Here is a 13,132-nt window from a genome sequence, read left to right as displayed (position 1 = left end):
AGACAGGTAGACAGGCAATGTTGAAGCCCGAAGAAGGGCCCTGATCTCATCGGGCCCCGCGAGCCAACAGTGTCATGTCATCCGACGTCTCCATTCCATGCCATGTCTTGCCATGCCAGTTCCCCGGGTATCCGGATACTACATACATGTACAGCAACGGGGTAGTAAATACGGGGTAGAGTACTACATGCTACATGCTACATAGAGGCTACATGTTAAGGCTAAGCCATTCACTTCCTCAGAAGCAACCAACTCCACGGGGGATACTCCACGTCAGCAAAACTCCCGGCCGGGGAGTCTCTTGGGCTCTGGACGGACTTGTTGGGTCGATATTCTGTCTGCAACTGCAAGCCATCGGCGTGCATCCTCCGGGGTATATTCGCTCTTGTACCTAATACTTCCGATCCGATTACCTAGGTCAAAGTAGGTCAGGTCCAGGCCCGGGTCAAGTGACTGGTACCGTGAGTAGAAGACGAGGGTCTCTTCGTCAGGCAGGGATGAGAGCAAACGAAAACCAAAAATGAAGCTAGATAAAAAAGAAACCAAAAAAAAAAAATGCCGAGGTGGAAGGGAACTGAGTTACCGACATGGTATGAATCATCTTGGACGGGAATGCGGCGGAAAGAGAATGACAACAGGAAGCAAACTCAATACGAGGCAATCAGGTACGAGTGAAGGATCGAATCAGGATGGGATCAGCTCCCGAGAAGAAAATAAACAGGAGAGACGGAGGGAGAGAGGGAAAGAGGAATGAGATGAGTGACTCCCGCGGGGAAAACGAACGACGAACGGCGGGGCGGGCCGGATGGGACTGCGTCTGTATGTCTGACTTGGCCCCGGACATTGGATGCCTGTTTTCAAACAGAATGGGTTGGGAGGTGAATCAGGGGGGAGGAAGACTCATCCCATCACATCCGTCACACGAGATCCCAATCTTTTGAATTGTTTTTTCAGCTGTGTCTCGGCGAGTATCGTCGGTCGGTGAAATGATACTACATATGATGCCGTGACAGGTGGGGTGGATCATCACAGGTCCGGACAGAGACAAATAAAAAGAAATAGAATGGAAAAAAGTAAAGAAGAAAAAGAAAAAAGCAAAAATGACAGATCGCAGGCTGGTCCCATCGTCGAGGTTGCGCGGCGCGTGGAACTGCAATCCCAGTTCCGCGGACTCGTGGGTTTCATGGAGAGGGGGACATGTGAAGCTCATCGCTGTCAGAGTCAGTTGTCCATCTGGAACTTTGACCTTTGACCAGTCCCTTGGGTATCGCTGTCAGTCGATCACCATCCAGAGAAAGGGACGATAGTCAGTAATTCATCTATCTCCTGGGAGGGGAGGATGACAGATGGTGCAATCAAGACGGGCGGATTTAGTTTCCCTCGAGACCACGAAGTAGAGAATGATCGATCAGTTGAGTGAGAGAGACGAAGGGGAGATAAGAATAGCAATGGACCGACTTCCAGCCCCAGAGATAATCCGTCAATCAAACACCCCTGAAGGGAGAAAATTTCCATCGTTCAGATGACCCGGCGTTTCTTTTTCATCTGGGCCGAGTGGGACAGTCATCACCAGAGAAAAAGAAAAGAAAGAGAAGGGCAGAGAGAAGCAAATGCCCATTCTAGACTCTCTCCGTCGATGTCCGTTTGCAGGTGATGGGGAAAGGCCCGCATTTCCCCCAGAAAAGAAAGAAAAGGAAAGGAAAGAAAGCTGCCGGTAAGCCTCATTGCCGCCTACGGAGCCGATCCGTCACATGGTCTATTGACGTGGCTGGTGTCGACGGCGAAATCTCTTCGTTGCTCGTGACGCCAAACGATGCGCCGCGGCGTTTGTCTCGTTGGGCTCCTTTTCCCTTTCTGCTCTTTTCGACCTCATTTCCGCTTTGCTTGCGATCTATACCGCTACTTCGCCCGTTGATGATCGCCCCCCTCCCACCTTCATCACACGACTGCGGTGAGGGGAGCCATGCCATCTGATATGTTTTGGGTATGATTGTTGTCGCCCTTGGCTTGGGCTGGGCTGGGGCTATACCAGGTACCGATCTGGCGTTGTTTCCCCTGGGGGGGTTAACCTGTATGGAATGTATCGTACGTGGAATATTCATTTCGAATGATTCCAAACCGCGGGTACTGTCCCTGTGTACCTCGCTCTGTCTCAACTTCAAAAGTACCGTCCATATGTCTCCGTGTTTGTTTGTTGTTCCAACCTGAAATGTGGAGTTACGGGGAAGGGATAGCCTTATACCGGGACCTATGGTAGCTCCATCTACTCCGTATAAAGAAACCATATCTATTAACTTCAGTCAAATATTCCAACCGCAACCAACACCATCTAGTTTTTAGACAAAGAAATCCATATTCGCCATCCAACCGACCTCCGACCACACAGACGTAGACTCGTAGTGTACATACGGAGTATACTTTACCCTCAACTACCTAACCCCGTACTACTAGTCAGTACCACCACCCTCAGGTAACCTGGACCTTTAGCCAAAAAGGCGAACCAGCCCTGATTAGAATGTTCCAACAAACTCCCCACAAGGAACATGACAGCTTCATTGGCTTGCACTAGTCTCCTCCAATCTCTCGTCCCCCCCATTTATCCCACCCAATGGCGTCCGCACGACCAGCCCACAAACAAAGCCTACAACTCTATTCCCGAGATCCACCGGAGACAGCAAGCCCTTTGACTCTTCACGATGAAACGCTGCCGTCAGCCAGGAACCCGAATAAGGGACTTCCTTCGCGAGTCGGTGCACGTCACATGAATTTGCGGTGGGAGTTGCGTGGGGGATGAGAATTTGATCTGGCCGATAGTTCGATCCTATTGGCACTGTACCTGCACCCAGTCAGAAGTCATAGACTCGATGATTGGAGTCGGTCTTTCCGGGAAGACAATCCGGGAAGACAAAGGGTGCTAAAGGTGCTATCACGATGTGTGATGCCGAAGTGAGGGAGGTGAGATGAGATGAGATGAGATGGGAAAGAAGGGCGTCAAGGTCAGTGGTCAGACAAATCCAGTCCCATGCGATGATTTGGCAAGCCGGTTAATTTTGAATTTTTGATTCAGGTTATCGCGGAAACGAGATTTATTCAGATCCAATTCCCAACAGCCTTTTCTTCATCATTGCTTTTCTGGGAGGTCGATTTGTGTAACACTCTTGAGTTGTCGAGTCCATCCATGGGTCCTTGGGGTGCGTGTGCGAGGGGAGATCGAAAGAGGGCTGAGCGGAGTAGCTGCAGAGGCAGATCGCACCATGGATGGATTAGACGCCCGACTGGCTGTCTGTCCTATGTTGACCTTCTTTTCGTCTTCGTTTCTTCCAGAAAAGGAAAATCTTCTCTAGCACTTGAACATGCGTCCAGACTGACCTTCTTGAAGAATCGCTCACATGACGCTTGAAAACCGCGGCGCTTACTGGGGGCCGCTGGAAATTCATTGTCATGTAGTACAACGAGGATGGCCCCGGTCGTGTGGCATGTGTGTATGTGTGTGTGTAGATGTGTGCCACTCTTCTCACTCTGTTCAATGTTGGTTGTGGTTGGGATATCGAGTGACCTAGTCAAAGCTGACTACGACATGTCTCTTCTGTTGGGAAGGACAGCACGATGTACTGTCAGTCAGTCAGTAATCTACGAAATACATACCATGGAAATCGAACTCTAGATTGGTATGACGCATACAGCAAGTAAGTATCTGGTGGGATCTCCGTCAACAATGCGCAGGGTCAGGACAAAATGATCATCCATACATATACCTCTATGCACGGTGTACCCGTAGTTCTACCGCCCCGTTGTTCACAGGATACAATATCCCCTTCTCTCTCATCCACACATATTACAATGCTGGCTCCCTACCTGCTAAGTACCCACATCATGCAAGCTATTCTCGCTGACCGTCATCCAACAGGACGTATATCGCATACTGCATATCACACAACATCTATATCCACACATGCTTACTTACTTACAGACTTACAGACATACATACATACATAACACGTACGTGCATACATGCATATATCCCTTCCCCTTCCCCTTCAAGTCCAGCCAAAGAATGCCTGATTGCGAGACATGATCGACGCGATGTGGGTCCGCAGATCCCCAAACAAGAAATAATAAACATGCCTTCCTTCCCAAATACCTGGACGCTCGCCATGCAATGGGGTTTAGCCTGGACTACCGGGCCGGTTCTCGATCGAGCCACCTAGCTATATAGTACTTTGCAGTCGTGAGTTCGTTATTGTTGAAGGCATAGTCAGGTAGTACGTATCGAGTACGTTACTCCGCACGTAGACGAGTAATGCATTCAAACCCCATTCAATACCTATAGTTCATGATTTATGGCATGTAGCGCCATATACGTAGGTGTGAGACGGTTTGCGCCGGCAATAGGGTTTTTTCTTAGGTAAAGCCTTACGACGCCATGCCTTGATGGCGCTGCTTCACGAAGAGGGGGTGACATTTCAGGAACCAAGTTTTTTTGGCTTTGGTTCCTGGGTTTTCCGCGCTGTCGAGAGGGGCATAAACCTTCAGATCATACCTAGACTTCGTGTGGAAATTTCCCCCTTTGTTGGAGAGCAACTGACCACATTTCCTGAACGGTGAACAAACCAAGAAGCCAGCGCGTCAATTTTTTGTACCCCGTATCTGCCGTCCAGATGGATCCATGTTTCTGGTGGCGGGGCGCTGGCCTTACCTTAATCCTTCTTTACTATCGAAGTTTCTTTTTCTTTCTAAGAAACAACACCCAAAGGGCCCTTAGAATCTTGTTATGAGGAAGCTTAGGAACCGTGGTTTGCCTCCCATGCTTCTTTCATCCCTTGGGGTTTTGATCTGGAGAATTTCCCGCCAACGTGCCATTATCACGACTTTCATGCCGATTGAGATCGACAATCCATCTTTGCTCCAGTTTAGATTTATTCCGGGGTGGGAAGGAACAAAAAACCAAAAAAGGGAAGACTGGACGTGAACTCGTATCGGACAGTAACATTGACAAGATGAGGCCTTTTCCCCTCTTTTCTTTCTTTCTTCTCGGATAGGCATATACATACAAAGAAAGAAGCCATACCTTAATAGGCAATAACATTAACTCCATCACCCGACCATCCAAAGAACCTCCGTCCCTGAATCAAAACCACAAAACGAAATACTCATCTGTTCCAGGTCCCTCCTCCCTTAGTTAAACCATCGGATCGTTCTTTGTCCAGCCGGATCCGCGATCCGCGTAACCCTTGCATGCACGACCGTCCCCTTGGGGGGAGACTGCATAACCCGTCGCTAGTCCATTTCTCGAACAAAGGGCAGGTTTCCAATCGGTCTTATTTTGCTACGGCTAGTTGGCGCCGTGGTAAGGTACCGTATGTACTCTGTCTAGGTAGTTAGTTACGTGACGACGATCTCTCAAGGGCGGGTTTTTGGTCGGGGGATACGGGCCGGTATGCGGAATGTGACTGCTCAGAAAGGATGAGGAAAAGGTACAACGTTGGGGTATGTTGGTGTTTTGAGGCGGCTGGTTAGTCAAACCGAGTAAATGAGAAATTCAGGAACAGGCAGGACTGTCGAGTCAAACGACGGAGTAGGGGTGAACATCATATAACACCATAAAAATCCATTATTAGACCGCATTTATTGCACGACAGAAATCGGTTCTATTTGCAATAATCAGTATCCCTTGTACAAAAGAGACCACCCTACGACCTAGGCCCGATGACGATCACGATTTTGATATCTGTGCGCAATCCAAGCTTTACGCTATGCATGAGGAATCTTAGATAGGGATGTCTGAGACACCCTTATATAGTAGAGCTGGACAGGTTGGCGAGGAGCGCTACTTGTGTAGAAAAAATGGGACGTACGTATGCTCACATATCTGCACATACCAGCCCTTCCCATTCAGGTAGCCATGGATGCTCCCGATGATAGACGAGCCGGGAAGCTCTCGAGGATGATAAAGTAGAGAGAGAGCGGCATGAATTACGTAGTACTTCGTATCCTCGCGCCCAGCAAACGTCGCTACTACGTTAACATTCGTTTACCTACCACTGTAGACGAAGGAGGGGGCTCGGACCTCACTTGTGCCACCGAGTATCTCTGCTCCGTACAGGAACACCAAGCCCACGTTACCCCCTTCTGCCAGCCACATCCTTCTCCTCCTTTCCCCCCCTAACCGAGTCAATTGCAGAGGAACGACTCAGACAGCCAGGCAATTCTTGGATCGACGTCGGACCTGTAGCTACCCATCTCGGCTGTCTGTCTTCAGGCCCGGGAGAAAGGAGTTTTGACGCTGTGTACGGAAACACACTGCACGGAGAAAGAAAGGGCAATACTACATACCTGGTACCTGCCCGATCCCCTCCGGTCTCCTATTATTATCATGTATCCTATACCGCATATTGTTACTTGCTTAAGACCGCACATCGACAGACCGACGTTCCTGCTCGGAGGGAAGTACTCCGTTCAAACTGGTTCGTTGTGATTCATAATCCCTGTGACGCGGCAAGTGATGACAGAAGTTCTCGAAGCGGTCTGCATTTCTTTGTTCCGTGGGATTGGCAAAGGCCGCCATGGCTTAAGCCGTTGGGTGATGGCGGGCAGATGGGTCGTTTTCTGTCACTTTTAGTTTTAGTTAATATGTATCCGATAGAACAGGATTGGTGAACGCTCGGAATGTCGGAGCTATGGGGGCTCAACGCTTGACCCGATCTGGAGAACCTTAGGCAGCTATGTATCAAGCAACTAGAAGTGCGGAGGACTCCGTAGTAGTAGATAGTAGCTGGTAGGTAGGACCTCGGATGTTGGATTTGCCCGGGGGCTAGGGTCGGATAGCATCATCATCCAGGATGGCACGGTATGATGTATTGATGACCCGACCCAAACACCAGGATGATCCAAACTATGAGATAAAGCAGATCTCATCATCCCATCGATCCCATTCCTTCGATGGTTTCCCGCGGTCGGAAACAGAGCGCGTATTGAGGATTGAGTAATGCCGCGGGTTCGACCCCACATCATGTGACGGAGCCCCCTGTTCTTGTGACTTGCAAAAAAAATAAAATAAAATAAAAGAAAATAAAAGTTCGCCACCAGACGTGAATTGGCTTGCTTAAATCACTCTCCCTTTGGTTTTTTTGCCTCTCCCCCACACGTTAAGGGGACCCGGTCGGGGTAACATCGCGGCAGTCGCACAGCCCATGACTTAATTGCCGGTGTTGTTCCTTAGCCTTCACTTCGTTGTCGTTGTCTGAGTCTGACACAGTGGTCGCCGCAGCGCCTAACTCACGGGTGCCTACGGTGTTCCTCCGTACTCCGTAGTTACTGCCTATTATTCCCTAATCCCATTCCCTATTCCCCAAGGGAAAGGGGGCAGCACTCGGGGGCTGTTAACCCTCGGTAACTTTCCATTCCATAGTCTGCCGACTATTGCTCGTTAGCTTCAGTAGGCAATCCTAGAAGGTTTTCCTCGTTTCTCGTTTCTCCATAGCTCCATACCTTCCCTTCCGTTTCCCCATGCAGAATGGATATCAATATCTGGGCTAGGGTACCATGGGGCATGAATAGCGAAACCGCGGGAATGGTTTACTAGCTCAATTCCTACCCCAGATCTACTTGCCTGCTTGTTTTCGTCGTCCGTACACCTAACATTGCCCGAGACGGACACACGGAGACCGGCATTCTCCAAGGCTCTTTTACCCGACGATCATCAAAATGGTCATCTTCAACCGTCAACGGCCAATTGCAGACCGACAGTTGGTCGACGTTCTAGCATCCCTCCAATCCTTCCGGTTCCTAACAGATCGAGAAGAATATCCTCAGCACGGAGTAGATCATGGGATAATCTTGTTTTCTGCGTCGCCCACGATGTATGTCGGGCCGGCAGATTGTCATGGTCATTATATCACCAGGCATTTTGTAAGAACCTCAAACGGGAAAACGATACGGAGAGTAAAGATGTCATCCAAAGAAAAAGAAAAGAAAATCGTCAGCATGGTAGACAGGCAAGATAGACCCGGTTTACTGTTTTTCGCCTCTTTCCTCTTGATTTTCTCCGTTCTCCACGGACTAGGCCAGCATTATCAACCCTAAGCTTAACCCACCTTTCCCTTTCATGTCGGCAATGAAGTCCATGTATCCCGTATGCTTTCTGGAAATGTGGATGATGATCGATTTTTTTGTCCCTTGTCCCCTTGACCGTCAGTCAAAACCTGACGAACCCTGCAGCACGCCTGATTTTCCTTCCCTTATCCCTTTCGCCTTCCCGCTTTCTATCTAAAATCTGATCTGATCAGTGGATAGGGGTGGCAGCTACGTGGCTGTCTCTCCATCGTCGCTGTGGAACAATTGTCTGCATGGATGATGAGCAGCTGAGCAGGTTCGATCATCGAAGGAACGTACCCCTCAGCTGCATGTCATGAAGAATTTTTCTTTCTGCTTGCTTGATTTAATTAATTAATTTTTTTTATTTTATTTTATTTTTTTTTTTTTACTTTGTTCGCCATCAGTTGTTGTATCTATTCTTTTTCGGAGGAGAATTTACAGTACTAGTTAGCGGAGGATATACTTACCTACAGTTGTTGGGGGGTGTCACTTTGCCCCTTCCCGGTATTTTTTCTCTTTCGACTCGGGACATTTACTTACTACCTGTCGTCTAGAGTGGAATTTTTTAAGATCAGAGATCACAATGATTGATTCCGAGAATGGCGTGCATGGCATGGAATATGCACGAAAGATGTGGGTTTGCTTTTACTCAGTATAGCGAACTACTAGTAAGTACAGTAGAAAGGTAGGAGGGAGGGGCGGAGGGGGGCCTTGTTCCAACATCACGATCCCGAGATATACATAGCATCCTATCCGCCCCTACATGAACAACAAACCACACCGTAGACATTGATAACTTAGTACCTATTACTGCAGTACCTTGAAACCAAAATGATCAACAAAAAGTACGTCTATTCCAGAAAAGAGAAAAGAAGACCTTTACCTACACCAAGTAAGCCAAAAACCCGGCCCCAAGCGTGGTCAAAGTCCATGTAGTAAGATATATTCCGGGGAAAGATTGTCCGTCCATATGATAGATGATGATATGATTACCTACATACGGAGTATGTACACACACACACATAGACATACACCGAGTAGTAGTACATCATCAGTATGAGTTAACGACTTACATACCGATGATATGATATTGATTTAATGCCCGTCTGTATGTATGTACTCAGTACCGCATAAGTACGTATCTATCTACGGACTAACCACGGAATTTCATCAGTAGCATGTACGAATTTCTCGCCCCTCCTCCCTCCTCCTCTCCCCCCCACAATGCATCCGACCAGGATTGCCCCCCCATGTCATGGACCACCGTTAGCCCAAGGCTCTCCCCCTCGGGTCACGATAAACCGACCTCATCTCCGTCCCTACGGGCAACTAAGACCCTAGGCGGAGCGACCCCCGAAACTGACTGTGGATGAATGGCTGAGAGGCATTTTCTTTCCCTCTTAACACACTCACTCTCTCCAGCGCTAGTTACCTATCGCAAACTTACCCTGTACCCCACGACCTACCTACCATATGCACGGTACATTGGATATACTCCGGTACACCGGACCGTTCAATGAGGCGAAGCTGAGGCGTAACCCAAAACAAAACCAAAAATGTGAGTATACGAGTGATAAGAAAAGAGAGGTAGTACCTACTAGTAAGGCCTACGTACTGGTACTTCCAGGGAGCAAAAAAAGGGGGCAGAAACAAAATGAAGCGAAGGCTACACCAGACAGCAAACGGACAAGCAAATTGAAAAAATTAAGCGACCATGATGATGACAACAATTCATCACAAATCATGCGGATAGAAATAGTTACCTATCCGCCTTCATCATTTGGGGAAATGGGGGAAGCGAAATTGAAACCCGACGGGTAGACAAGACCAAAAAAACCTACATCCAATCTCCAATCTCGAATCTCAAATCCCAATCTCAAGTCCATATCCCTCTTACAACTCATCCGTCAGGTGTTCCCGAAATTCTGGACCTTTTGACGTGCTGCAACATCACATGATTGACGAAACGTGCGCCTGTGATACTTGGGGGCTGACAACTGACGGGTCTGTCAAGTCAGCGTCAGTCGGTCGGTCCGCCCGTCAGTCTAGCGATAAGGGAAAAGGAAGGGGCGATCAGAAAATAAATTAAAAATTAAAAATTAAAAGGCCAATAACAAATCAATCATCGCGATCCAAAGTGATAGGTGATGGCGATGGATCGGGAGGATCTCCTTAATCCTAGTTCCCCGAACCACTTACCTGGGGAGCAGGGGGGTTTACTTTCCCTACGATCCAACTGTGGCGGCTGTTAGTCCCTATGCCTGGATTAAACTAGGACTGCCAAGTTGGAGAAATTCTTTTCTAGCCCCGTGACAATGATTTTAATAATATTAATAGTAAGAAAAGAAAAAGAAAAGCACCACGACTTTGACACCTGCTCTGGGGCAGGCCGGGGCAGGGCGCCAAAAAACAAGGCCCAACGGTAGGTAAGGTTAATTATGTCAATTTCCCTCCCCTCCCTCCCTTCCGGCTAAAGTCCCCTCTACTCTATTCCTGCCCCTTCTTATCCTATTCTACCTCGTATACATACAAACGACCTTCATCCGTCGTCGCCTCTTTTTGATATCATAATGACAACTGGCAAACCTGAGCCGCCCTTGTGACTTAGTACGGAGCAAGAATGGGGCGGTTGTGACCCTGATCTGTTGACTTGCTTTTTTTTTTTTTCACCCTCAGCCCTTTCTCCGGAGTCTCAAGTAAGAAGGGGTGGCGCTGAATACAGGAATTCTTCCCAGGGATGCGTTGCGGACTTCATTGTGATATGTAGCAAGCAATTTACTTGGGACCATCCGCCATCCAAACGCGACAGGGGAAAAAATAGAAAAGAAAATAAAAAAAAGAAACACATAATTATAATAAAATAGAAATTCCAACAAAAGGGTTCCAGGATAGGGGGACTGTGCATACCTGCAGAAGCAATCAAGGAACCGATCAAAGCAATAGGCCTAAGCTAAGGCGATCAACCAGATCGGGAACCAACCCTTCTGTTCCCCGGTATGCGACTCCGCCTGGGGATAGGCAGGCAATTCCAATGATCGTGGTACATGTCGCCAGCTAATGGGTAGCCCAGTACTCCGTACGGAGGACCAAGTCGTACACCCAGAAGATCGATATTTTAGGCCATTTCAGCCGGCGTGGTTGGACCAGCTACGTCGACGTGTCATATGGAAAGGAGTACAGGCCAACGATACTTCCCAGAATGTACCTTATCCGACACACTTAGGCGGAGAGACTGTGTGTGAGAGAGCAATCGTACTTTGTTTCTATCCCGAGGGGTTAATGGCGGATAAACAGCACGTCAAACGGCCGGAAAATTTGATCCCAGGCAAATGGATAGGGTGGAATTGAGCGATCGATTTGTAACCCCGAAAAGGAAAAGACTATAGTATAGTATGTGATAGAAGCAAGAAAAAGGAATATGTGGTTGGAGAAGCAGTCCAGAACGTCCAGGGTTACCTTAACTTACTCCCTGAGTAGGCTAGAGGGCTCTTACACCATATCAAGAAGGTATGATTTTACTGCACTGAGAATGTAGTCCGAAGTCAAGTCCGTGGCGAAAGCAGTTTAATTAATGGTCGTAAGTCAGCAGGCCTCAGTATGGCAACGCGGCCTGGTGAACTGTCAGTCATGCTTTCGGTAGGGGGGCAGAAAAATTAATAACAATAAAATAAGAAGGCGTTCTTGCAAGACCTGATCCCCGACCTATTGGTATAGGTTTGGAGTTAGCCCTGGCCGGTTGTTCGTTCCGGAGTATCTCGTCGCAGAGCTAAGGACAAGGAGGTACCTCCGTGGACCTCTCCGGCCTGACTACGGGATATGGAGTACCTAACTATGGTTAAACCTGGCTTATGAGTGTGCCTATTCAATCATTATTACTCAAGGCGTTGTTGACAAGTGCGGAGTGATATCAGAACAGCTCATCAGGGCCAATCATTCGAGACCCATTTTTGAGGAAGTCAAGTGACGCGCGAGAGGAGTACACAGAGAACTGCCTTAGTCAGCGGCAGAGGGAGGAGGTCACAGGACAGGACGATCTTTGTCTGGATGTTTGTCTAGAACCAGTTGCTTCCTCTCTATCGCCATGGTTATTTTTAGGTAAGATCAGCTTCTCTCTACAATGTACACTGTCGAATTCTTCCATCGTATGACACGTATGTTCCTTTTAATTTGGATGGGTGATTCCTCACCAACACCTTCCAGCTGAACTGGACTTCTGGTCGATGTATAAAATGCAGTGGCAGCATTATGTACATTCCTTGAGCGGAGAGTACAGAGTAAGACCGCACCTGGATGCAGTAGGGAAGACCGCATTCACCGTATCTCCAGTACTCCGTTCCGTACTTTTTTCTTCTGGGTGGGACTCCGGAAACAGACCGGTAATATTACCTTGGTCATGACAAGGTATGAAATACCAGTCGACCCACGGGGATACTCCGGAAGTAACGCACTAAAAAAATGGAAAATGGAAAAAAAGAAAAAGAAAATAATCGTAAAACCAAAAATTATTAATAAAAGAAAATGAATATTCAATTTCTTTTTTTTTTCTCTCCCTCCCCCATCCAGGCCCCGACCATGAAGGAGACGCGGCTAGGATCCTTCCTTTTTACTTACCGCCATCGTAGAACCTGTTCCTCGGTACCCTCGTCGGCCTTTTCTCTGTGTGGCCACCCTCGATTTCCTTTTTCCCTTCCCTTTCTCCCCTTGTACCGTTACCATATTCATACACCATAACCGCTCTTCCCCCCCCCGTCCCATCTCCACCGACCCGTCATTAAGTATCTATCTTCCCTTTTCCCTCTTTCTTCGTTCGCTCCACCCACTAAGTTTCTCCTCCCCCATATTTCTCTTTTCTTAATTTTCTCTCTTCCTCTTTTCCCTCTCCTCTTCCCTTTCCCTCTTCAATCTCTCTCGCCTATCCCTCCACCGCGATCCATCGTCTAGACTCACCCCTCGTTCTTTCCCGAATCCGGTAAATCTATACCTCGCCGGCATCCATTCCTCTCTTGTCCTCCTTTCGACCGCTACCTGCTTCCGGTCA

Source organism: Aspergillus melleus (assembly GCF_016097325.1).
Source record: "Aspergillus melleus strain CBS 546.65 chromosome Unknown contig3, whole genome shotgun sequence".
NCBI classification, from domain to species: domain Eukaryota; kingdom Fungi; phylum Ascomycota; class Eurotiomycetes; order Eurotiales; family Aspergillaceae; genus Aspergillus; species Aspergillus melleus.
The sequence above is the reverse complement of the archived record's forward strand: the minus strand, read 5'-3'. Positions refer to the sequence as shown.